Genomic DNA, 27,311 nt, shown 5'->3' on the forward strand with positions numbered 1-27,311 from the left:
AGTGTTCTGATCCATTTTGTGTACCAAGAAGGATCAGCTCCGTCGTTATTTAATTTATTTGTTATAAATCTTTCAATTGCTGCCGATATTATTTCTTTGAATTCAAGCCACATCTGGTCTACATTTATTAATTTGGAAGGAGTGGAGATTGTCTCTCAGAAAGGCGCCAAGTGAATTTTTATCTGCTTTTTTGAATAGGTACATTTATCGTTTATTTTGAAGGATTTGGGGCTTACAACATTCAGTCTCGCTACGACAACCCTATGTTCCCTAATCCCTGTATCGATTTTGACATTGGTTATTAACTCAGGATTATTAGTTGCTAAGAGGTCAAGTGTTTTTTCACAACCGTCTACTATTCTCGTCTGCTCATGAACTAATTGCTTTAAATAATTTTCACAGAGTGCGTTTAGCAATATTTCGGATGGTGTTTTATGCGTACCTCCCGAATTAAACATGTATTTTCACCAACTTATTGAGGGTAAGTCAAAGTCACCATCAATTATAATCATAAGAGTCGGGTACGTGTTTGAAATCAAACTCAAGTTTTCTTTGAACCTTTAAGTAACTGTATCATTTGAATTGGGAGGTCTGTAACACGATCCAGTTATTATTTGATTCCGGTCACCAACAATGACCTCTGCCCATAGTAACTCACAGGAAGTATCTACTTCAATTTCGCGACAAGATAAACTACTTCTAACAGCAACAAACATGCCACCCCCAACGCGTTTAGCCTATCCTTTCGGAACACCGTTACGTCCTTCGCAAAAATTTTGGCTAAGCTTATGTTCGGCTTTAGCCAGATTTCAATGCCTATAATGATTTGAGCATCAGTGTATTCTATTAGCGCTTTTAGCTCTTGTACTTTCCCAACACATCTACGACAATTTACAATATTTATAATCATTTACTTCTTTCCCTCTTTTCCGCGGTGTGCTTTCGTAAATATAGTTTTTGTGATTCCTAATCAATCATCCAGCACTGCCTTCTTTCGGATTTTCTCCTCTCGCAGAACCTAGCTTGATGGTTTGTGTCCAACAATAGGCAGAACTGGATTGCGATCTGAAATTGAGAATAATACATCTCTATTTAGTAATAATAAGAACTTTATATATATTGTATATAATATTCTGTAACATGTTGATTCTATGTGTTTATTGTGGATTATAGCAACAAATCCTCGCTAAAATATTCAGTCAATTGCTTTACATAAATTAATGTTTCCTTATCTAGTTACACTTTTGAAATTTGTGTAATGATAATTATTATCAGTACCAGAAACAGTCCTTCTTTTTTACGGGGAAACGAACTGCATCACGAACTGTGTTTCATACTTATTAATGGTTGTTCTCAGTGAAGAACCAGCTAAACCTTGTTTTGCCGCTTCGCTAATTTCTTTTGGTGTTGCACCTTCTTTTGTCTTCATCTTGTAAGCTTTCAAGTCGTCTTCAAAGGAAAAATCTATTTGATATGTTGTAAAAAATCGCAACCAAATTTTATGAACTGCGTATACGATCATACAGGGTGAAGAAAACTTCAAGTACTCTGATGTCACATACTGACAATACAAAAATGTTGCCCACAAAATTTCGTCCTATGCATATTTTGGGCAGTAATTGGACGTTAAAGATAGGCAATCTGACAACATTGTAATCATAGTACCTCTGTCAGCAGGTATTGCAGGGCTGTGCAGTATATACTGTGGATAGCGTTTTAGGCTAGCACTTTAGATGTCGAGGGTTTGATTCTGCGTCGAGGCTTATTTGTTTTTATTTGGTAAAAGTAGACTGCGTGGTACGAGATTTGACGTCTTAATCGTCATACAGCGATTACAGTAGGTCTTCTACAGAATACTTGCAGTTATGTACAACGAACACAGAATCGAAAGTACAATCGTTTTCTTTGTTCAGCTTTTAAAGAAGCCTTTGCACGTTGTGGACACGCATTGTTTCTCGCTTCTGCACTTACGAGATGCCAGACCTGTTTTCTGGCCAGCCACGGTGGCCGAGCGGTTCTAGGTGCTTCAGTCCGGAACCGCTCGAATGTTACGGTCGGAGGTTCGAATCCTGCCTCGGGCACGGATGTGTGTGATGGCCTTAGGTTAGTTAGGTTGAAATAGTTCTAAGTTCTAGGGGACTGATGACCTCAGAAGCTAAGTCCCATAGTGCTCAGAGCCATTTGAACTTGTTTTCTGTGTACCCTCCGTGAATGGGCCCATCGAAATCGTTTGCAAAGCACTTTGCAAGCTCTGTGATGAGCCCCAACGAAAAGTAATGGACCGCAACATAGTAAGAATGATAGTTCGGATAATCGATGGGGCCATTGGGGGAGGTATACCCAAAACGAATTTGGAATCTAGTAAATGCAGTTGTGCGAAACAATCCGCTTCCAGGATGTGCAATGAAAACGATTGCGTTTCCACTTCTCTGTTTGTAGTACATAATTGCAAATATTTTGTAGTAGACCCACTGTAATGACTATATAACGATTAAGAAGCCACCTATCGTACCACGCAGACTACCTTTAGCAAATAAAACCAAATAAGCTTGGACCCAGATTCGAATCCTCGACCTTCCTCATCCTCGCCCAAAAGACTAACCACTGCACCAACTGCACAGAACTATTGCTATATCCTAACAGAGATAGTTACTGAACACAGATTACATTGTTGCCAGATTGCCAGTCCTTAACGTTCATTTACTGCCAGAAATATGAGCAGGACGAAATTTTGTGACAGACATTTTTGTATTGCTAGTATGTAAGGAATCGCGCTGCGAAATCCGAGTCCGCGAATTTTTATTACCTCTGTGTATTCGGTTACACATTTGGATTTCCCCATACTCGATGAAATATGCTTGCAGGTTGCATCAATGTGGATGCGCAGGCAATTTCAAGTCTAATCATGATGTTGAATAAGTGAACTGCGACTTGATCCAGCAAACTGTCACTTGTTCCAACTAGCAAAAGAGAATAGTCTGCAAGTTGAGATCTATCTAGCAAAACTTGCTACCACAGTGCAGTGTGTGTGTTGCTGCTGGTTGGGATGGTTTATCACCCTTTCTACACAAGCCGCTGCTTGGGGCATCCTGCTAATGGGAGTGCCAGTACCGTCAAAACTATGAAATTACTATGCATTACGTATCACAAATACTAGAACCTGTTTGGGGCCCCAAGCTGAGAGGTGTGGCAGGTAGCACAACAACACCATTTGTATACAGTGTGAATCAAAATTAGTAACTAAAACTGACACACTGGAAAGTGTCTGAGGCAAAAGAGGAAAAGCAACTGTTAAGTCACTTGTGTGGATAAATGTTCTCTAACCGGTCTTGGCTGAGCGGTCAGCTACTGGGGGAAACTGTGTTCCTCTCAGTTGGTCTGTAGCGATCATCATCATCATCATCATCATCATCGTCATCATCTTGTACAGTTTCCAGCCTCTGGCCGGGTCTGTGTGGAACATAGGCTTCTCCATCGTCTTCGTCTTGTCACCATCTCCCCGTCTTCGCCATGGTCCTGTCTCCTCCTTTGTTCTGGACGCATTCATCTACTCCTTTCAGCCATCTGTCTCACAGTCTTCTTCTTGATCTCTTTCCTTCCAGTTTCATCTCGTGTATCGTCTTGGGTATCCTCTTCTCCTCCATTCTCTTAACATGTCCATAGCATCTCAGCCTTCATTTCTCTATCGCCTCCTGTAATGTTTCCACCTTCATTAACTCTCATTTTTTAACCTTTGTCACTCTGATACTATTTCTCAAGAATTTCAACTCACTAGTTTGTGCTTCGCTTTTCTCTCTTCCTTTCATAACCCAGGTTTCTGATGCATATGTCAGGATCGGGACATAGTGTGACCGGTATATAACCTTTCTACTGATATGGGGTACACCCTTGCTCCATATCAGCCTTTTGACACTCTTCCAAAAAGCTTCTGCTTTTCTCTCCTGCTCGTTTATTTCGATGTCGTTTCTTCCATCTTCCTGTATCAGACTTCCTAGGTTCTTGAAACTCACCACTCACCTCAATCTTTCCCCACCAATTGTTCCTATCTTCTTCTTTCTTGTTGTGATAATCATCTCACTCTTACTTATACTAAATTTAATATTCTTATACTGTTTGTCCCATTCTTCCAACTGCTCTTGTACTTCCTCCTCCTTGTTCCCCCAAATCATCAGATCATCTGCAGACGCCATAGCTTTCATCTTCCTTTCACCAATTACTTGTGCTACTGTACTCATTATATCATCCATCACTATAATGAAGAGTGATGGTGAAAGTGCACTTCCCTGCCTCAAGCCTTTTATCTGTTCAGTCCAAGCTGATCTCTCTCCTCCCACTTTCACAAAGCTCACACTTCCATGGTACCTTTTCCTTATTCTCTAAATAATCTGTTTTGCTACTCCTCTGTTCTCCAGGGCTTTCCACACTTTGCTTTTACATACACTGTCATACGCTTTTTAAATTTACAGGGAGGTCCTTAGTACATCTATTCCATATTCATAGTGCCGTTCCTGCAGTTATCTTGCAGCAAAAATTAGATCCACTGTGGACCTTCCTGTTCTGAAGCCATGTTGCTCTTCTCTCATTCTTCCTTCTAATTTTCACTGAATTCGTGCTGCCAAAATTTTCTCAAAAATCTTAGCACAGTGTCTCATCAATGTTATCCCCCGATAGTTCTTGCACTCTTTTGTATTTCCCTTCTTAAAGATCTGGACAATTACTACCTTTATTCAGTCTTCTGGGATCATCTTCTGTCTCCACACAATTTTCATTACTCGATATAGCCATTATATCCACACCTCTCCTGCTGCTCTCACCATCTCTACACTTAGCCACCTCTGTAAAGTACGCGTTATGGAGAGTCACGTAGATAGAGGTGGGTGGGGGAATTACTGTGGCAAAACATTAGAGAGGTGATGAAATTTCCTGGAAGATTAAAATTGTATTTACCATGAAGACCTGAACCTGCCTTTCACAGGCAAGTGCTCTACCATCTGAGCTACCCAAGCATGACTCACACTCTGTCCTCACAGCTTTAGTTCCCCTAGTACCATGTCTCCTTCCTTCCAATGCCGTGAGGACAGTTCATGACTCATGCTTAGGAAATTCAGTTGGTAGAGCACTTGTACACAAATGGCAAAAGCCCTGGGCTAGAGTCCCAGTCTGGTACACAGTTTCAGTCTGCCAGAAAGTTTCATATGAGTGTACATCTATGCTGTGGGGCAAAGAATTCATTGTGTGGTAAAGTGATATTCATAGGTTATTATGATAATAATGTTAATTGGGCAGATGTGGAAATATTGTAATATAATTTTTTAAGTTGTGTGCATACATATTAGATGACATTTGATGACGAGGCAACACAACATTTGTTCAAAAATGTTCAAATGTGTGTGAAATCAAATGGGACTTAACTGCTGTCACCAGTCCCTAAGCTTACACACTAGTTAACCTAAATTATCCCATACCCGACGGAGGACTCGAACCTCCGCAAGGACCAGCTGCACAGTCCATGACTGCAGCGCCATAGACCGCTCGGCTAATCCCGCGCGGCAACACATATTTATTGTGATGTGACACTGTGCACTGTGTATGTGTGCAAAATTTATAACAGTGCGTCCCAACCAACTACGGTTGTTGGTGTACGTCATTATGGCCAGACTAGGCCCAATAGAAATTGAAAGAATGACACATTCTTCAGGAATACAAAAAAATGGTCAAATGTGTGTGAAATCTTATGGGACGTAACTGCTAAGGTCATCAGTCCCTAAGCTTACACACTACTTAACCTAAATTAACCTAAGGACAAACACGCACACCCATGCCCCAGGAAGGACTCGGACCTCCGCCGGGATCAGGAATACACTACTACCACTAATGATAACTGGGATTTTGTAGTACAGCATGTGGAGTACTAGCCTATGTAAATTTAAAGACACTAAAATAATAACTGATAGAGGCACAAAAATTAGGAAATAGAGCAGCACTACATTGCAGAGGATTGCGAAACTCAAATGTAAGTGTAGTAGAGTGTAACACATTAGATAAAAAAGATAACGGCTAGGCTAGAGCAGTCACGTATATTAGTGGAACACCTCACAAGACAGAATAGGATTACCAAGAGAGGAGCACTAAATGTCATAAGAGAAATAATTATAGCTTTGTGTGGAACTTTAGACGAGACAGACGCATAATTTTCCAAAGAGCACGTTAATAGAATGGAAGTTAGATCAGAACAGTTAACAAAATCATCATGAGAGAAGACTGATGATGTAAGTCCCACATTCAAGTGACTGAAACATGTGCTAGACATTATTGCAACTAATAAACAGTTATTAAAGAATGAAATGCTCTGATTCGAAAATTTGTATCAAATGCATTGAAAACGACAGATATTAATCCGAAGAGAATGGCTGCATTCGTGAAAGCAAATTAGATAGCTCTCAGCTATCTTTAATGAATTCGACTACTGTTATGAACAATTCACCAGTGAAACAGAGAGAATATTTTCACCTCACATAATGTGATTCAAATAGTAAGACATTCGAAATGATTCAAGATGAGCAACGCATCATGAAGTTTTGCAGTACCATTATCAGAAACTCATGGATATATACTACTAGAAAAATTGAACAACGAAGTTTTTTGGATAACAGTGCATTAGGATATATAATAAATGTACCACTTGTTGTGAGTAAAGTGATAAATTTTGTAAAATGTCGCCAGTACCCATTAGAATAGCAGAGGATAAATATGTGCATCTAGAGCCTGAAAATAAGTCTCTTTTAATCAATAATTGCAGGAAAGTATATGTTAAGTTGTCTAAAGAGCAATTGGAATATAAGGATTTAACGGACTATAAGTTTATATGTAAGTTATAATATGTTGCTATCAGTGATTGTGAAAGAGGAGTATAGTGCCACACTAATTCAACAAAGTACTAAAATGCCAAACGCTTGTACAAATATAATAGTTATAGAATAGTTTCGTGAACAAAGTTAAATCGCAATGATTAGCTACTTTTTACGCGCAAAGAAGAAACGGTGACACTGTAATGTGACAAAAAATTGTAAAAGATCTAACTTCAAGCCAAATGGGTGAACTGAAATTTCACAGAGATTGTGAAGGATGTGGTAGTAACATATATACACATTCAGCTCTGGTAGTTTTTATAAATGTAGCTGAAGACTTAGATTGTCGTGAAATTGAGAAAAAAATTATCTCTCTAGGATTTGTTTGAAGGTACTACGTGGTCAAGTAATCACTTGACTAGATGGTCTAAGTGTAACAGGAATGACATTAATTGATCTCGAAAAGGAGATCGCTAAACACTACAGAGACATGGTGAAAGATAAGTGGATTACAGGTTGCACTGTTATGACATACATTGATATAGTTGTAATAATTGTGATATTCTTCTGCTGTATTCGAAGTGTTGTAAACCCTGTCATTAGAAACTTACTGATAAGAGTTACTGGCCTGCTGTATGTATATAGATTACATTTGTAGATGAAACTGCAACTCGCAGGCTACCCATAAGCGGTAAAGCCATACTTAAGGGGTCAAGTCACAACCTCCAATGAAACAGTAATTTGTGAATGAAAGGAGAACAACGGAACAGTGACCTTCAGAAACCGGAGGTAAAAGAATAAGTGAATAGTAATGCTTTCTTCATTTGCTTTGAATCATTCAGCGACTATACTTCGCTGTAGGTTACATAATTTAATGTCTCGTAGTATCACCGGGAAGAAACAAAACAAAAACCAATATTCCGGGAGCAGCTCAGCGTTGCTCGCGCCTTCGCGGTGTACGTGAAGGACTAATGGGTTTCCTAACTGCGGCTGATGCTTTTTCGCGACGCCGGTGCAGAAATTCTTGCGGAGCAGCTTGCGAGGCTCCCCCGTCGGCGTAATATGCCACGACAGGGCGGGGAGAGTGTTCAGCCTAGGGCGGCGCCTGACACAAGGGTGGGCCTCATCGAAACAGAGGGTAGGTTGGGTGGAGGGGGAGTGGGGGCGGGGAAGGAAGACGCCACGCCGGCGTTATCTCGGGGCGGCCGCAGACGCCGCAGATGCCATTAGGGTCTGTATCAGCCATCTTAATGGCACGCTCCGGGTGGCGGGCCGCCACAATACGATTACCCGCGTAATTGATGCGATTATACCCGCAGGTGGAAATTAACAGTCTTCTTACGACGAGCTGGCGCCATGACGCAGGGTTCCCTGTTTCCCCAGCAGAGCCCCGTCGGGAGGCTGCCTTAAGTCTCAAGATCAGGCCAAGAACAACGCAACGAGGCACATGCTCTTTAACGCTCTGGAAATGATTGAGTGCACTTCGTAAGGTATATAGGTCGAGTACGAAGACGTTAGAGCTCACAGAGGGATGATCATAAATCTGTGGTGTATAAAGTGGGGTCGTTTTATTTTCCACAGTCTTTATATACTGATGAAAGTGAACTTGATAGGCTTCGATGAATCATCTGTCCAATATTTATGAAACTTTCTAGCGGTGTTTATCACATAATGGGAATTAAATGATAAAACTGTCACGGTGCTGCGAGGTGTGACACCCACTGACACGAATACAATCATGTATTCATTGTAGCATGGAAGTAAATAGCCTCAGAATGTCGTCTCCAGAACAATCTAGCCACTCTAAACAGGTATCCTCTCGTAAACCAATGACAATCAGAAGTCGTGATCGTCTGTTACATCAATCTTTTCAAATTGAGAAATTTACGAAACTGCTGCAAATACAACATTTATTATCTGATTCTTATCAGTGTATGTAATTTGTTGAGTACATAAAGCAGAATGTGTTTGTGTATGTCAGTGATCTCTTCCTAAACGCTTGCATCGTTGTGAATCAATTTTGTCACAGCTACAGGAAGCATCACAAGTATCAACACTGTGGGATTTATTACCTCTTAGCTCCAGTAGGAGAAGAGACAGAGCAGAAACGTGTTTTACACAAACTCTGGTGTAGATGCTGTCGTGTACACAGGCATGTTTTGTTGGGGTAGTGTCGATCTGCTTTATCGATCTAGTTTGCAAGGTAGCCCGTACATCAAAGTCAAATAAATGGTTTTCAGGGCCCTGATGTATATTTGGACCTGCAAGACAGATGTGTTGTGGGAGTAGTATCAGCTTCCTTTATTGAACTGTACGGCATGGGCTACATTTGCCGATGAACAGGACTGGGGATAGGTTGAAATGGATAGAGGAGGAAGAGGAAATGGATAAAGAGAGGGAGGCAGGGGTAGATGTAGAAGGTGGATGGAAGGAAGAACGGGCAGGTGGGATAGGAAAGGGAGGAACATAGATGAAAAGAGAATGGGGGAGGAGGAGGGTATGGTCAGAGGGAGGAGAGAGGACGATGTGGTCAGAGAGATGGTGGTGGAGTAAATGTATAAAGATGGACAAAGGGATAGGGAGGAGGGTATGAAGAGATGGAGAGAGCAGGTAGGAGGAGATAGAGGAGGCAGAGATAGGCAGATAGAGGTGGAAGGGTGAGTTGTACAGACAGAGAGAGAAGGTGTGGACACAGAGAGGGGGACGAGGGGATGTGTTAAAAATATGTGTGTAATACATATATAGGAAAAGCCATGGAAAAAAGCCTAGTTTGTAATATATATCGCTCTTTGTATGAAAGATTGTCTGACTTCACATGACAAATCGTAATATCTTCAGTAAATCTAATTCTAATGCAAGAGATGCGAAATCGATGGATCTATAATATTTTCATTTTGAATTGACACAACAGTTAAAGGAATGACAGAGAATAGTCTCTAAACGAAGCGTATCCTCAGAGGTTGTTCCCAGTTCAAATGCCTTTTCTGGAAGAACAAATATAAGCAGAACAAAACGTTTGTTCTATGGGGAAGAACCATACAAGTGCTGGCGAGACTCGCGCTCTGAGCGTTCCATACAAACTAACATCTATATCTACACCATCTATATCTCTGCCTGGCAGAGGGTTCATGGAACCACTTTCATTGTATTTCTATATAAAACCACTCTGGAAGAGTGCAAGGGAAAAAAGAACACTTAAATTTTCTTAGCGAGCTCTTTTTTCACCTATTTCTTTACAATGATCATTTTTCCCCATGTACCTGGGTGTCAACAAAATATTTTCGTATTCGGAGGGCAATTTGGGAACTGGAAAGTTCATGAAGAGATATCGCACAACGAGAAACGCCTTGTGGTCATGATTGCTATCCCAATTCGCGTATCATTTCGTGACGCTCTCTCCTCTCTCTACCTAATCAGAATTGAATGAGGAAATGTCCATTCCGTCATATCAGCATGGGGCGTGGCCCTTGCTGGAAAAAATTCAGTGAGGTATTCGTTGTAGTTTGGAAATTAAACAGCCTCACAATGTCATCTCCAGGACAGCCTAAGTCCTCTAATCAGATATCCTTTCGTAAAGTAACAATAATTGAAGTCCTTCTTTGGACTTTTTCCATGTCTGCCGTCAATCCTATCTGGTAAGGATCTCATACCGCACGGCAACACTCCAGCAGTGGACGGACGAGTGTAGTGTAGACAGTCGCTTTAGTAAACATGTTTGACCTGCTAAGTGCTCTATCGATTAAAGTCAGTCTTTGGTTTGCCTTCCCTACAACGTTATCTGTGTGAACAGATAATTGTAATTTCTAGGTTTTTAGTTGAACTGACAGACTTTAGACCCTAGCGATTTATTGCGTAACCGAATTTTTTCTTTTAGTATTCATGTGGATGACCTCACACTTTTCATAACTAAGCGTCAGTTGTCACTTTTCGCTCCATACAGACATCTTGTGTAAATCTCTTGCACTAGGTTTTGACCTTCTGATGACTTTTCTAGGTGATAAAGGACAGCATCATCTGCAAACAGTCTAAGATAGCTGGTCAGATTGATTCCCAAATCAGTTACATAGACTATAAACAGCAGAGGGCCTTTAATACTACCTTGGGGAACGCCAGACAGCCCGTCTGTATTACTCGATAACATTCCATCGATTACTAAGAACTGTGTCCTTTCTTACAGGAGAACACGAATCCAGTTGCAGAACTGAGACGGTACTCCACTGTCTGATTAGAAGCCGCTTATGAGGAGCGGTGTCAAAAGCCTTTCGAAAGTCTGGAAATATGGAACCAATTTGAGATCTTCTGTCGACAGCACTCATTGCATTGCGGGAATAAGGAACAATTCTTTTTTTTTTTTTTTTTTTTTTTTTTTTTTTTTGCAAGCACGATATTTTCGGAATCCGTGAGGACTGTGTGTCAACAGATAGTCTTTCTTCAGTTAAATTATTATGTTCGAACACTTTACACTTTCTAAATTCATACTGTAAATCGACGTCGGTGTTACGTGTGTGTAATTCGTCGCATTACTCCTACTTTCTTTCTTCATTATTGATGTGAACTGTGCAACTTTTCAGACTTTAGGCACGAATCTTTCGTCAAACGAACATTTGCACATGATTGTTAAGTGTAGAGCTATTATAATAGCGTATCCTGAAAGGAACCTAAGTGGTGTACAATCTGGAACAGAGGATTTGCCTTTATTGAATGATTAAGGAGCTTTGCTACACCGAGGATATATACTTCTAAGTTGCTCATACTGGCAGCAGTTTTTGATTGGAATTCTGCAATATATATTACTTCGTCTTGTTTGGTGAAGGAATTTCGGAAAACACTATATACTAACCCCGCTTTAGAGGCACTGTCGTAGGTAACATTACAAAGGCTGTCGTGGAGTGAAGGTATTGACTGCGCCTTGCCACTCATGTACCTCACATACGACCAGAATCTCTTGTAGTTTTCTAACAGATTTGGAGACAGTGTTTCGTTGTGTAAACTATTAAAAGCATCTCGCATTGAAGTTCACGCTAAGTTTCGAGCTTCTGTAAAAGTTTAAAATCATGGAGACTTTGTGCTGTTTTAAATTTGGCGTGTTTCTTTGTGCTTCTACAACAGTGTTCTGACCTATCGTCCGCACCATGAGTGCCAGTTTATCTAAATTTTTACATTTCTTCCTTAAAATTTTCTCATACTGGTGTTATATTTTCTGTATATGTAAAGTATGATATACTGGAAGTTGAAGTTCTTTGCATTGTATGTGAGTAATGTACTCAAAATACTATGTAAATTGTTTATTATGTTACATAATTTTCTGATAACATTTTTTATTTAAAACAATTTGCGTGTATAAACTGCTCATGTTGATGTTAATTTGAAAATTGTAAGAAACGGTCACGCTTAGGAACAATGTAAGAAATTGGTGTTACGTAAAAGCCAGTGCGCTTTTGTATGAAACGAAAGTGGCTCAGGGGAGAGGAAAAGGTGGCAAGGGTGAATTGGCGAGCTACCTAGAGCAAGCGCGGGAAGTAAGTCACACAGACTGTAGGCAGCAGTGATTGAGGCAACATTCTTGTGGTGAAGGAGAACCTTTGCCAGCAAATTTGCACGAAAATGCCTCGGATGAAACTGCAAATGTCTTACGGCATAGCTGAGAGTTGTTGGGCTACTGTGGGTAAAACTGAAAGAGGAAAGGAAGAGAAATTTAGTCCATACAACAAGATACTGTGAGTAGTGCAGCCTCCAGAATTGTTCGCCATACTCAAGCGTAGAGCCGTCAGACAAGATTTTTCCTTTTTTTTGTATTTTACTTCTGTACAGCGTGAATCATTAACTAAAACTGTGTTTTATTAGTGAATAATCACTCTTGAACTTCAACGAAACTGGTTCACCCTGTTATTTCATCCTAATCGTACTCCTATATAGGGTCCCTTCCTGGTGTTTGATTAATCCAACTATCATGTTTTACAGACTTATGAAGTGTCAAGTTAATATAAAGAGAAACGATTTAAATTGTTTTTGTGTAAATAATTAGATGTATGTGTGAGGGATTAAATCCTGTAGTAATGAAATTACGTCTGAGTAGTGGAAGAGTGTGAATTGAATAGAGTGAATTTAAATGTAATTTTGCATCATAAAGTTAAAGAGTTCATAAATATTTTGATCTTGAGTAATAGTTAAAGAAAAGTGGTATTAGTTGTTTCACTGAAAGGCGTAATGAAAATTGTTGGTTAGAGTAAAAACACGTCCATAATTTAGTACCTTACATGGAAATAACATCAAACTATTCTTGTTTTAAAACTTTTCTTAACTATTGCAAAGTGTAATAGTAAAAGCTTGCTTGCGTAAAATTCAGTCAGAGTGAAGCAAAGCTACTAGAATCTCTTAAATGACTATACTAATTCAAATGGCTCTAAGCACTATGGGACTTAACATCTGAGGTCATCAGACCACTAGACTTATAACTACTTAAAAACTAACTAACCTAAGGATATCACACACATCCATGCCCGAGGCAGATTTCGAACCTAAGACCGTAGCAGCAGTGCGGTTCCGGACTGAAGGCCCTAGAACCGCTCGGCCACAGAGGCTGGCAAATGACTACACAGAGTTAGCTCAGAGAGTAATAGCTTTTGAAATTAAATTCCAGTAAGAAAGAGGTTTACTTGATGTGAAGTGCTAAGTATAAAAAATGTGTGCTTTAGTACCTAAGTTTTTGAAGTTGGCTGGTTACGGAAAGTGCTTTGTTTTAACTTTCTTGAAGTTATCTACTGGACATTTTCTCTTTTAAAAACGTTGTGTATAAGGGTGTAGTAGTCAAATAATTCCAGTGTGTGCACCAACATTGTTTACATGGAGTAATATTTATTTGAAGAAGCAACTTAAACAGTAGCAAGAAAGTAGGCAAAATTCATACTTTTACTATTCCAATACTCCACTGTCTCATTGCCTGGATAGGCTGGCGACCATTACTACACATTTTAAACCACTAAATGAACTTGGAACTGAGTTGTTCAAGCTTCAATATAATACTATTCGTCTCTACGTTTCTTTCTAACCACTGGGTAGGATCTTAGGGAAAGAACTGAATAGTCTGATTTACTTATCCATTAGATACAACACCCATTAAAAACCTGTCAAAAGAGTAACTCTATTGATTGGCTTTTCATATTAACAGGACTATCCTCCCATAGTGTTCTTTATTTGGAAAATAAACATAATTTAGTAATAGGGCTATACGTGGCAACATGGAGGCCAGGTTTTCTGTTATTTAGGTAAAAGTATACCAAATTAGAATATTAATGGTTAAGGTATAACTTCCAGCTATAATTTATTTACTTGGTATTAAACTCTCTATTGCTCTCGATATTATTACTTTGCATTCAAGTCACTTCTGGTCTACGCTTACTTAGTTAGTTTAGAAGTTATGGAGACTGTCACTTAAGAGGCCGTCAAGCGAAGGAATTTTTATATAAATTTTCAAGTAGATATATTTTTCGCTTAGATTTGTGGGTTTGGATGTTTCAGTATTCACTCTCGCTACAGCGACCTCGTCGACATTAGTACTTGTATCCCTCATAAGGCTTTCTAATTGCTAAGGATTATTTGTTTCCTGGAAGTCGGTTATGTTACCGCAACTGCTTACAATTCTACTGGACTTCTTTACTAAATGCTCCAAGTAATTTTCGGAGAAAGAATCCAGCATGATATTGGACGATGTTTTGTGCCTCCCATCGACTTTAAACATGCATTTTCGCCAACCAGTCGAGGGTAATAAAAGTCACGACCAAGTATAATTGTACGAGACCCAAGACTCTGAAAAAATGTTTTGAACAGGCTCTCCTGTTAGGACAAGAATTTCCATGCAGACAAGCTGAGACGTCAGAAAGGTCACACAACAAAATCAATTGTTAACTATTTGTACACCACTATATGATTTATCGGAAGGGGCGATATGTAATGAAGAGTCTGTCTCGCTAGGATCGCTATGAAGAATGAGTCCTGAGTTATTCTGGAATATTTTCATAAACACTGTCTGAAAGCAGTGCAAAAGATTTCTATAGCGCGCCCAGAGGAAGACTTGGCTGTCATTTACATAGACATGCGATGTCAGTGTAACATTGAGAATCTTTTCACCATGTCTGCAAGGGCAGGTCGCTAGGAATATATCTCGCTCGGCAATTCGGCCATGTCATAGAGCTGTAACATATAGAGCCTCTCAACGAGTCATCGTTCACTTCACAGGTGCCAGTCAGATGCGTCTCGTCTGTGGGGCAGGCTGGAATGCGTAGCAATTAGAAGAATGTGCCCCCTAATGTTCAGACTAATCCGTGCTGGACCCACAGGTACAAAGGCGGTGCATCAGCACACCAGACATGGTGGTTAGGTAAACACATTACCACCCTCTCCAGGGATGCGCACTCAGTCACGTCTTGCCTGTGGGACAGGCAGGACAGGCGTGTGCACCTGACACTGTTGGTCATCAGTCTGCCTTGGACATCTGTAGGAAACAGAGCGCCGATACATCTTTGTTGAGTTTGTTAACGATAGCTCGAAAGCGTTTCTGCATGCAGTCAGTGTTTGTGCACTACATTATTTCAGCTGTTTTAGCACTGCGATCGTATTTGCAGAGTGTTATACTGCACTATATTCATAATTCTATGCATACTGAAGGTGTCTGTACATTAGTGTACTGCACTATTTTGTTAACATGTCTGTATTATGTACAGTGCTTTCTTTCTGTAATTTACGATTTGTTTTCGTGACTGTACATCAGTGTATTGCAGTATTTAAGTGATATACGAGTAGTTTCCATGTCTGTAAACTGCATATTTTGAGCCCAAGCACATCAGGGCGAGTGTTTTGTATCAGCATAATAAATAAACTACATGAATTCCGTCCCTAAGTAAATTGCTCCAAAAATAAATACACCCCTTCTTCTCTCCAGCAGCCCATAACAGGCTGAGTCCTTTTCACGCCATTTTCCCCCTCCAGACCGCCATCTTGGATTATGTCATGGGTAGGGTGACGGCACCCTCAGGTGGCGGTACTGTGTACTTGGTCGATTGGACTCCAGACCTAGTGGTAAACACTCCGGATAGAGGCACTGCTTTAAATTGTTTAAACAAAATCTGTTTAAATACAGATATACATCCCTCCTATCCATCACAGGCTGTCATTTTCCCAACAATTCCTAGGAAGAGGTGGTGGTCAGGTGGCTTAAATTAGTGCAGGTAGCCCAAGTGACATATTTACCCGCCATTTTCTCAGGTTAGTGGAGGTAGTTGTGGTGTGTTGCATTGTCCTGCTGGATTTTGAATATCGCGCCATTTTCTGGGGGATTGGAAGGGAGGGTGGGGGGAAGGGGTTAGGGTAGTGGAGGTAGCCCAATATCTTCCCTCCAGAATTTCAACTTACCAACGTGACATTATTGCTATGTTGCCATATCTATCGCCGCCATATTTGATCCGCTATCTTGAATAAATTTGGCAGAACAAAGTCTGCTTCAGTAGTCCCATACAGCGATCTCCTTTGTGCAGTAGACCCCTGACCTCTTAAACTGGACCTGATACTGTAATACCCTATGCTGCAAGTAGATGAATACGTAGCCACCACATCTGCAGAATCGTCTGCGCCTCTGATTCGTACTCTCTGCAGTCTGTCCTGTCGATGCTGGTGGCAGTCTTTATCAGTTCAGATAGCCGCTGGAAACCACAAAAAATCCCTGCTGAACCAAAGTGGCAAACACCATCAACACCAACATGAGCCATCAGATGGCTAGACCTTGTGCTCTTCCTGTAAAACAGCACATGCAGCTCAGCTGCATCTGGTACAAGATCTTTATCAACCAGAGAAAGCGCCTTAAACCTGTTTGTCAGATGAACTGAGAAGGCCTTCATTCATATACCCAGAAAGTCTTTCAATGTCTGCAACATCTTGGGCGACCTCTGACTAGCCCATAGGTGAAAGGTCATTCTCATTGCAGGTTGAACCCGGGTAATCACAGTAGTCTACCGATAAAGGGACCTTCCTTCAGGACCCCATGTCCAATCCACCACAGTGATAACCATTTACAATAACCTCACAGCGCATGACAGAGCCAGTACTGCCTGGAGGTGTAAGTAAAGAGTCGCCAACTCAGCGTACATCAGAACACAGCAATCACAGTCCCTATCCGTTCCAAAGATGATGCAGTTCTACACTACCTACGATTACTGTAATGATAGACTCTAGTAAACACAAACACAAAAACACAAAAGTGATTTAATCAATGAACTACTAAGCATGCAGGTAAATGAAAATAAGTCGCTCTTCTTTGGTGTGCATATAAATAATTTACAGACAAGTGGTGGTGTACTCGCCTGTGCTCTAGCAGGAAAGGAATCACCCACCTTACTGACTGCATAAACGCCAATGAACTGTTCTAAACAAAACAAACAAACCCTTGCGGCGGTGTGAGTGGCGATAGAAGTGATATTACACTATACACCTAATAAAATGCTGGACTGTGCCTAGTAAGCACACAAAGGAGCAATAAATTCAAAAATGAAACTGCTAGTACACAGATAACTCAAAGATAAGCTACTTGTATTTAGAGCTCGTAAAATTAATTCATAAACGAATGCTGTACTCGCCTATGGTGTTCGTGGAGCAGAAACAACCACTTTACTCCTTTACTCAATTAGGTATATACATAGTGCATGTGCAGGTTTTAATTAGTGAGTTTGCGAGTACCAAAATATTTGACGTAAATTGCCGTTGTTTACACCGCTAACGGACTGTGAACCTTAGTATTTAACATGAGAGTCATCTTGATACCTTTAACTGTTCCTGAGGAAGTGTCTTAACGGACGGACGGACAGACAGAAGGCCTGCAAATGATGTTATAAAGATGTTGTTTTTTTTGTTTTTGCTTTTTTGTTTCTCGGCCTGTTTTTTCTGAAGTTGCAGATATACAAACGTATTGGTTAAGTAACCCCTTTTGCAAGTGTAATGAAGGGGTTATTAAGACCGCACACATAAACTGGCACATGCGTCTGTGCTAGCTGAAAATATAAACACACACAGATAAGCAGAGTAATAGCAGAACTAACAAAAGAAACAAAAGACGAACGCAACCTTCAATTGCAAAACAACACACGAAATGGCGATATGACAATGATTCTTCACGACACAGAAACGTGAATACATTGAGTGTAAGATGAACTGCTGTGTCCTAAAAGTCTAATACAGACACATAATACAAGAACAGGAAGAAGGACGTAAACAACAAAATAGCCGTGAGGAAAGATAAGCCTTTAAATTGTTTATAGTAGTAACTTTAATGATGTCAACTATTCATGATAACAGCAAACAAAATTGTAACAGAATAATAACATATTGCTTCAGTGACCGCTGAAGATGCTTTAGAATTGCAAAAGACGGTACTTAACCTATACAAATTGATCTTATAAGGATTCTGCTTTTCCCAATTGAGGTATGGAATCATGAAACTAGAAGTTGTCAGCGTTACTAGATGATGACAGCCTGCGCACGAAATGAAATTCGTTTTTTCAGCTAAGCAAAATAATTCCTTCTTCTAATTTTTCTTTGTTGTCCTTTACTGCTTGCTCAGTGTATAAACTGATTAATATCGGGTAGACTGAAGACTTGTCTCACTCTCATCCCAGACACTGATTTCCTTTCATGCATTTCGGCTCTTATAACTGTCATCAGGTTTCTGTACTAGTTGTAAATGATCTTTTCTTCCCTGTAATCTGCCCCTGCCACTTTCATATCAACGAGTGTATTCTAATCTACACTGTCAATACCTTTTTATAAGTCTACAAATCCCATAAACGTTGGTTTTCCTCTCCTTAATCTGTCTTCTAAAAGAAATCATAGGGTCAGAATTGCCTCACTTGTTCCTGCATTCCTCCGTAATTCTAACTGATCTTCCCCGACGTCGGCTTCCGTAAATAATTTGCGTCATTATTTTACAAGAGTGAATTATTAAACTAGTATGATGATGTTCACGACCGTCACCACCTGCTTCCTTTGGAGGTGAATTTAATATTGTTACTTCCTGAGGAACGACGTAGAGCACTCGGAAGGGCATAAGAAAGTCAACAGTATGAGCCCCCTTATTAGTGTGACTGCATGAACGGATTCTCTTGGGAAGGGTTCCATAATGCCGCTGTATCCTCTCCTGAGGCTAGCTGGCTCAGTTCTGTTACAACTGGTTCTTGCTAAGCTGGATACTCATACTGGGACGGCCTTCAATCAGAAATCCTTTTCTCACAGTCGCCACTCCCAATGTAGCCATTTGCATCAGCAGCTGATAACTTTGTCATCTCTGTATCCATAACTGATCAGTCAACATCTGATCTTCTTCACGCCCCTCATATACCATAACTGATAACAACAATAAACACGAGCAACGCTAATTTAGGCTGGTGACCGTTCTACCTGTGACAGCTCTTACCATTTATATAGCCACCGAAAATATGTAAGTTTGCGGTGTTACGTTGACATTTGACCAAGTCTTCTGGGTGCTTCACTTTTTTTGTCAGATAAGGTATAAAGGCGGAATTATGTTTCCGGAGACGTAACGGATGATGAAATCTGCAAATCGTAATTGATTTGAAATGTATTGTGCACAGAAAAAAAAGCTCGAGGTGGAATACTCCTTTTTTCGTGCTATAGAGTATCATATGAGTCCGGAGAATTCGGTAAATGGTCTCAGAAAATAAATAAAAGAGGAGTTACAAACCAAATACCTGTATTGGCCAACAAAGTAATCACTATTAGCAAAAACACATTTCTAACATCGCTTCTAAGCGTGCTGGAAAACGTCAGCAAGTGGTTCCATTGCAGTGGCTCGAAACACCTTACACACCCCTTACACACCACCTTCGAGTAAGAGTCGGCTGATAAAATTCAGGATTAAGACGACGTTTTCTTTTTTTCCGACAGCAAGAGTTGGTTCTTCGTCTATTCGAGGGAGGCAGGGAAGACGATGAGCACCAAGCCACTGACTCTCACTAGGTCTGCAGATCGTATCGGTAACAGCAGGTCTCATCTCCTGCAGCTACGAAATACGTAGCCAGGGACGGAACGCATTGCCGCCTTGGCATTTTTAAACCCTTAGAGTGATTTTCAGCTTGAAAAAGACAAGAAAACTGGTAATCCAAATGATGCATTTACACCTTTGTTTTCATCCATTTTAAGTATGTACCACAGTTTTATCATTGTTTATACAGATGGAGAATGTCCTCAGTTGTTCAGCTGTTTCCCCTGATACAGTTTTTAAAGTGCGTATTCCGGAACAGTTAATAAATTGTGATGCAGAATTATGCCCCTAGAACGGCACGGCCACCACGGCCGGCTCTCCGACTGTGATTGTTGTGTGTTGATGCGAGCCGAGTTGGTGACACTTCGCTCTTGCCTCCAGGCTGTGATGGCTTTGGTTACACAGCTTGAGGCTACAGAGAGGGTTCACAGACTTCACCGTACAAGATTTCTTGCCTATTCCGACTCGCTTAATTCACTGCAAGCACTTCACCAAATATATCCAATAGACCAGCTGATCCATCTCATCCACGACTCCTTACAAAGGCTCCAACGCAATGGTAAGGAGGTAATCTTTTTCTGGGTATGTGGCCACATTGGGATACAGGGAAACGACATGGCCGACAAAGCTGCCGAGGAAGCATGTTGGGATGGTGCTGTCAATCAATGTCTCATCCCTTTGCATGCCATCATCTCATTTTCTGACAGACGCATCATGCGTCCACAGGTGAGACTGACTGGTTGCAGGTGACAGAAAACAAACTGCGGTCGCTCAAAATTTAGTTTCTTGAAATTCTGCGTGTTAATTTAACATCTAATAGCCACATTTCATACGTTTTCGTTTACGTCGGGAAGTAAACCGATTTTCTGGCTCTTTAAAAGTTCCTAATCAGGGGTGAGTGAATTAGTTTCACGTGAGTGTTTCGGGAGTTAGATTTTTGAGCCTCTGCGTATTAATCTAATTTATTAGCTGCTGCGTTTTCGTCAGTGTCTACAGTAGAGTAGCACATGCCAATAGTCCATTTATCTGCATAGTTTAGTTTTCCGCAGTCTGCGACTATTCAAGTGGCTCTGAGCACTACGGGACTTAACATCTGAGGTCATCAGTCCCCTAGAACTTAGAACTATTTAAACCTAACTAGCCTAAGGACTATCACACACATCCATGCCCGAGGCAGAATTCGAACCTGCGACCGTAGCGGTCGAGCGGTTCCAGACTGAAGCGCCTAGAACCGCTCGGCCACAGCGGCCGGCTTCCGAGTCCTCCGATCGGTCCTCATAGCTGGCCAGCCCAGTTACTGCTCGCATTGAGGTTGACCCCTCACCTGTGGTCGAACGGGACGTCGCCCGGGGCGTAGCAGGTGGCGAAATACTTCCCAGGAGGAGACAAACAGGTTCCAAGTGCTGTCTGTAGCTGCTACTGTCGCTGAACCAGATGCCGTCGCCTGTCTTGTTTCAGAGGAAACCTTTCAGCCTGCAGGATATGGACACTCACAAATGGTGGGATTATTGATAGTTATGGGACCCCTTCGGGACATGTTTGACAAGAAGGGGAAGAAAGCAAATATGCGCTCCGTGTGCGTACCGAGTGGAGTCACTTCAGACGTGGAACGGTTCTTTCCGGTTGCCTTGATGAGGACAGCATGTAGCCTGCTGCAGGTGGTGGCCCACGTCGCTACCGATGATGTGTGTCGCTTTGAATCGGAGGAGATTAACTGTTGTTTCAGGCGGCTAGCGGAAATGGTGAAGACTGCCAGTCTTGCTTGCGAGACTATGGCGGAGGTCACCATACGCAGCATACTCGAAAGGACCGACTATGGACCTTTGGTACAGAGGGTCTCAATCAGACGGTTCTGCGAACGTGTAGGCTGCAGATTCCTCGACTTGGCTGTGGCCGTGGCGTGCTAATTGCTGTTAGAAGTAGTTCATCTTGTCGCGAAATTGAAGTAGATAGCTCCTGTAAGTTAGACTTGGCAGAGGGTTTTATTATTGCTTCGAGCAGTCAGTTCATGCGCCCACGCGAATAGTAAACGGTTGTGAAAGCACACTTGATCTCTTAGCAACAAATAATCCTGAATTAATAACGAGCATCAAAACCGATACAGGGATTAGTGAACACACGGTTGTCGTATCGAGATTGAATACTGTATCACCTAAATCCTCCAAAAATAAAAGATAAATATGCCTACTCAAAAAAGAAGATAAAAGTTCGCTTGACACCCTCCTGAGAGACAAACTCCACTCTTTCCAAGCAAGTAAGTGTAGACCAGATGTGGCTTGAATTCAAGAAAATAATATCAGCAGCAATGGTGAGATTTATACCAGATAATTTAACAAACGACGAAGCTGTTCCTCCTTGGTACACATAACGGGTCAGAACACTGTTGCAGGGACGAAGAAACGAAGATGCCAAATTTAAACACACGCAAAATCCCCGAGATTGGCTATCTTTTACAGAAGCTCAAAATTTAGGTCGGGCTTCAATGCGACATGCTTATAATAGTTTCCACAACGAAACATTGTCTCCAAACCTGGCAGTAAATCCAAAGTGATTCTGGTCTTGTGTGAAGTATGTTAGCGGCAAGAAACGATCAATGCCCTCTCTGGGCGATAGCAATGGAGATACTATCGAAAACAACGCAGCCAAAGTAGAGTTACGAAACACAGCCTTCCGAAATGCCTTCACAAGAGAAGAAGAAGTAAATATTCCAGAATTCGAATCAAGAACAGCTGCCAACATGAGTAACGTAGAAGTAAATATCATTGGAGTTTTGAGACAACTTAAATCAATTAATAAAAGCAAGACGTTGGTCCAGACTGTGTAACGTTTAGTTTCCTTTCACAGTATGCTGAGGTATTCGCTCCATTCTAAACAATCATATACAACCGTTCGCTCGACGAAAGGTCAGTACCCAAAGACAGGAAAGTTGTACAGGTCACACCAATATTCAAGATCGGTAGTAGGAGTATCCACTACATTACAGGCCCATATCGTTAACGTCGTTACGCAACAGGATTTTGGAACATATATTGTGTTCGAACATTATGAATTGCCTTGAAGAAAACGGTCCATTGACACACAGTCAGCGTAGTTTTAGGAAACATCGTCCTTTTGAAACACAACTACCTCTTTATTCGGAGTAAGTGTTGAGTGCTATTGACAAAGGAGTTTAGATTCATTACGTATTTCTTGATTTTCGGAAGGCTTTTGAAACTGTACCAGACAAGCGGCTTGTCGTAAACTTGCGTGCTTATGGAATATCGTTCCAGTTATGAGACTGGATTTGTGCATTACTGTCAGAGAGGTCACAGTTCCGATTAAGTGACGGAAAGTCATCGAGTAAAACAGAAGTGATTTCTGGAGTTCCCCAAGGTAGTGTTACAGGCCCTTTGCTTTTTCTTATCTATAAAACGAATTAGGAGACAATCTAAACAGCCGTCTTTGGTCGTTTGCAGATGACGCTATCGGTTATCGACAAATAAAGTCATTAGAAGATCAAAAAAGATTACAAAACGATTTAGAAAAGATCACGGAATGGTGCGAAAATTGGCAGTTGACCCTAAATAAAGAAAAGTGGTTGGTCATCCACATGAGTGCTAAAAGGAATCCCTTAAACTTCGGTTACGTGATACGTCAGTCAAACCTAAAGGCCATAAATTCAACTAAATACATAGGAATTACAAATACGAACTACTTAAATTTGGGAGGAACACATAGATAATGTTGTGGGGAAGGCTAACCAAAGACTGCGTTTTATTGGCAGGACACTTACAAAATGTAACAGACCTATTAAGGAGAATGCGTACATTACGCGTGTCTGTCGTCTTTTAGAATGGTGCTGCGGGTTTATTGGATCCTTGCCAGATAGGCTTGACGGAGAGCATCGAAAATGTTCAAAGAAGGGCAGCACGTTTTGTATTATCGACAACTATAGGAGTGAGTGTTACTGAAATTATACAGGATTTGGGCTGGACATCATTAAAGCAAAGGCGTTTTTACGTTGCGGCAGAATTTTCTCACGGATTCCAGTCACCAACTTTCTCCTTGGAATGAGAAAATATTTTGTTGACGGCGACCTACATAGGGAGAAACGATCACCATGATAAAATAAGGGCAATCAGAGCTTGCACGTAAAGATATAGGTGTTCTTTCTTTCCGCGCGCTATACGAGATTGGAATAATAGGGAACTGTGGAGGTGGTTCGATGTATCCTCTGCCAGGCACTTAAATATGATCTACAGAGTATCCATGTAGATGGAGAAATCGACCACAAAGGCGTGGGGAACTTCATGTCAGCCTCACCACTGAAAGGAGGCTCTGCTTACCAGACTGCGCATCGGACACAGCCTTTTAACACATCGCTTCCTGCTCCGGCGGGAGAATCCACCAACTTGCGAAGTTTGTGGCGTGCCAGTTTCAGTTCAGCATATTTTGGAGACGTGTGTCGTATACACTGAGGGCTTAGGGCCTGGATAACAAGAACTCCAGTAAGAAAATTATAAAAAGCTTTAAAATATAGACTTTTCAAATTTTAATTTAAGTAGACTGAGGGCCTTGTCCTAAAATAATTCACATAAATTCGGCTGAAGGCTTCATACTGAACAGAACACCTCAAGGCTTAAGGCCTGAGTAACTAAATTAAGATAGAAGAGAAAAATTTCAAAGCTTCAAATGATTTATTTTTAGTTCAGATGGCTGAATGCCGTAACTTAAATAATTCACATAAGGTTCGGCTGAAGGCCATATACTGAACGCTAAAACATGCTAAATTAATACACGGCTGAAGGCGTCGCACAGTACTTGAGACTAAAGAAAATCACAATCCAGAATAACAGAACAATGGTGCTCAGAAGTGTTCCACGGGACGGCCTGGGGAAGAAATTCTAACAACAGGTTAGATGAGGCAGGCAGCCAATCGTAACACTAAATAATCGGGTGGCAGCACGACCTAGTGACGGCTGAAGAATCAACCAACAACCTAATCAAATCCCTTCATCCCAACCAAAGGCAGGACAACCGAAAATATCAGCGAGGACGAATATGGCAGCATCATTACGCCTTGATAAATGGTATCTAAACACAGTCAAGGTACAATAACCACTCCAAGAAAAAAAAAAGAACATCAAGCTGTAGAAATACACGGACTGCATCAACTCGGCGAGGAAAACACACCGCCAGAAAAGTACGCTAATGACCAGGGCAGGTAAACGGAACATTAACGGCCACAAGGCAGAAGATACCGCAGGTGCACTTCACTAATAAGTTACAATCATTCCAATGGTTCAACACCACACAGGAAGACGGCTGCAAAATTTGCCGACCCTAGCACACCATACATTGCTGCTTCTGGGAACGGCCCAGGAAGCAACAACCGGCAATGAACGAAGAGATGTTACTGCAATTGAGGTTTCGTATCAGGTTAACTGATTACTCAAGTCCAGTATCGAGGTTCGGTGGGCGCCAAACTTTACAGCCCTCGCAGCTAGTAGTGCGTCACAACTCTGACCGGGCATGCATGCTGCCAGTGGCCCTAGCCTGACGACACGCCGTGGAGACTTCCTCGCTGCTCTGTGGCAGCCGATCCACTCCTACTCCAGTACGCAGACTGCATTCATCTGCTCCGTGGAAATCACAGAAGCTACACACAATTCCACGTAAACACTTGGACTCACAACTCCGACAGTCCTAAAACCAATCACCGTGGAACAACAGGGAGAAATGACAAGTCGACACACACAGAGTTTCCATAAGCAGTCGGCGACCAAATACACGTCGTCCGATGAGACGACTGACCGAATGACCAACCCCGGTCGTCCCTACTCAAATAATGAGTCGGCAACGGTCGGGCGAGTCTTGGCTATCCGGAGCTCACAGCAGCCGCAAGCCGAATCAACTCAATGTCTCAATGTCCGTTCGGAGCTCGGAGACACTGCGACCCAGACACACTGGCTAGGACCCGATCGTGCAGAGGTAACTCTTGCCCGTCGGCGACGACATCTCTGTACGAGGAAGGAACCGACCCAAGTCCGACCAGACGACCAACTGACGAGGCCCAGAAATGGTCAAAAGACCAAATACACGTCGCCCAATGAGACGACCAAGCGAACGACTAACCAGCGGTCGTTCCCGTTCCAATCTCCTTCTATCGGCCAGTTCGTGTGTGTGTGTGTGTGTGTGTGTGTGTGTGTGTGTGTGTGTGTGTGGCCAGCGGTCATCAAGTACTGGCTGTCAGCGCCTCACTGGCGCTCCGTCCCCAACTAAACTTCCTATGCACGACGAGCCGGAAATAGTAGTGGTCGCTTCGAAGATAGTACGGAAGAGCTCATACCAATAAGCGCTGCTGCTGCTACTCACGGGAAGGGAAGACAGGAACCTAGTGACGGCAGTAACTCGAATAAGAAAATGAGTTTGCAGTGTCGTAAAGAGACGATGACAAACAATAAACGGCATGAACACAAGCCGAGCACGGCTCAACCCCCCTCCCCCTCCCTCAAACATCAAGCCGGGGGTGGCATGCCAAAATCAAACTGACCGGCAACTCCTTAAGGAAAGGAAAAGACAATGGTCATGAAAAGCTCCAAGCGATATACTCGGTCGGACCCATCGATGCAGAAGGAACACCGACCCACTGGCCATCCGACATCCCCGCCCAGGGAAGGGACTAAACTAAGTGCCGCAAGATCAAAAACGAAAGAAAGCGGGTTACTGCTTGGAGCAAACCACGGAGAGGAAACACATGTCTATAGGCAAGCCGATATCCCTAGGCTGAAGAAGAGACCAAGATAAGTCTCACAAGATGACGAACTTAAAAAACTATTCGCAATTGAGATCGAAAACTTCCAGAATTTAAGACAATAAGGTGATGTCTTGGAACTAATACATTAATTGTGCCTGCACCCTATCTAAGTGACTGCCACTAGTTTGAGTGTCTTCCAAAAGACCAGTGGTGTCCTCAAGGCCCCTAATAGCCTTGAACCAGACTCAGTTGCTGCGTCTGTCTCAGCCACCAACTCCGGTGCGACGTCTACCGAGTGAAGGACGATAGCACACAAGAGGCCACTGAGTCCGGAACATTACCCTGAATAGGCTGGCGCCTTATCGCCAACTCATAACAAGGTGGTCCTTCCCCAACAAGCTGATCCCCAGACATTGTATGACCGCCATTTAAATACGTCACCTCAAACAATTAACAACCATAACAATTGGTGGAACACTAACAGAAATAAAATTCAAACCAACAGCAACTCGAATGGCAATATGACAAACGAAACCACGATCTGCTACCAATTGATATCAGGGCAGCCCTCAGTCTCGATGGAGATTGCCCACCATCCTCGCAGACAGTGGTTCCAGTGATATAAGGGTAGTGAAATTTTGTTCGGTGTCAGGCCGCATCCCTAAATTGGTGAGGAAGGGAGGTA

The sequence above is a fragment of the Schistocerca gregaria genome, chromosome 4, assembly GCF_023897955.1.
Source record: "Schistocerca gregaria isolate iqSchGreg1 chromosome 4, iqSchGreg1.2, whole genome shotgun sequence".
NCBI lineage: Eukaryota > Metazoa > Arthropoda > Insecta > Orthoptera > Acrididae > Schistocerca > Schistocerca gregaria.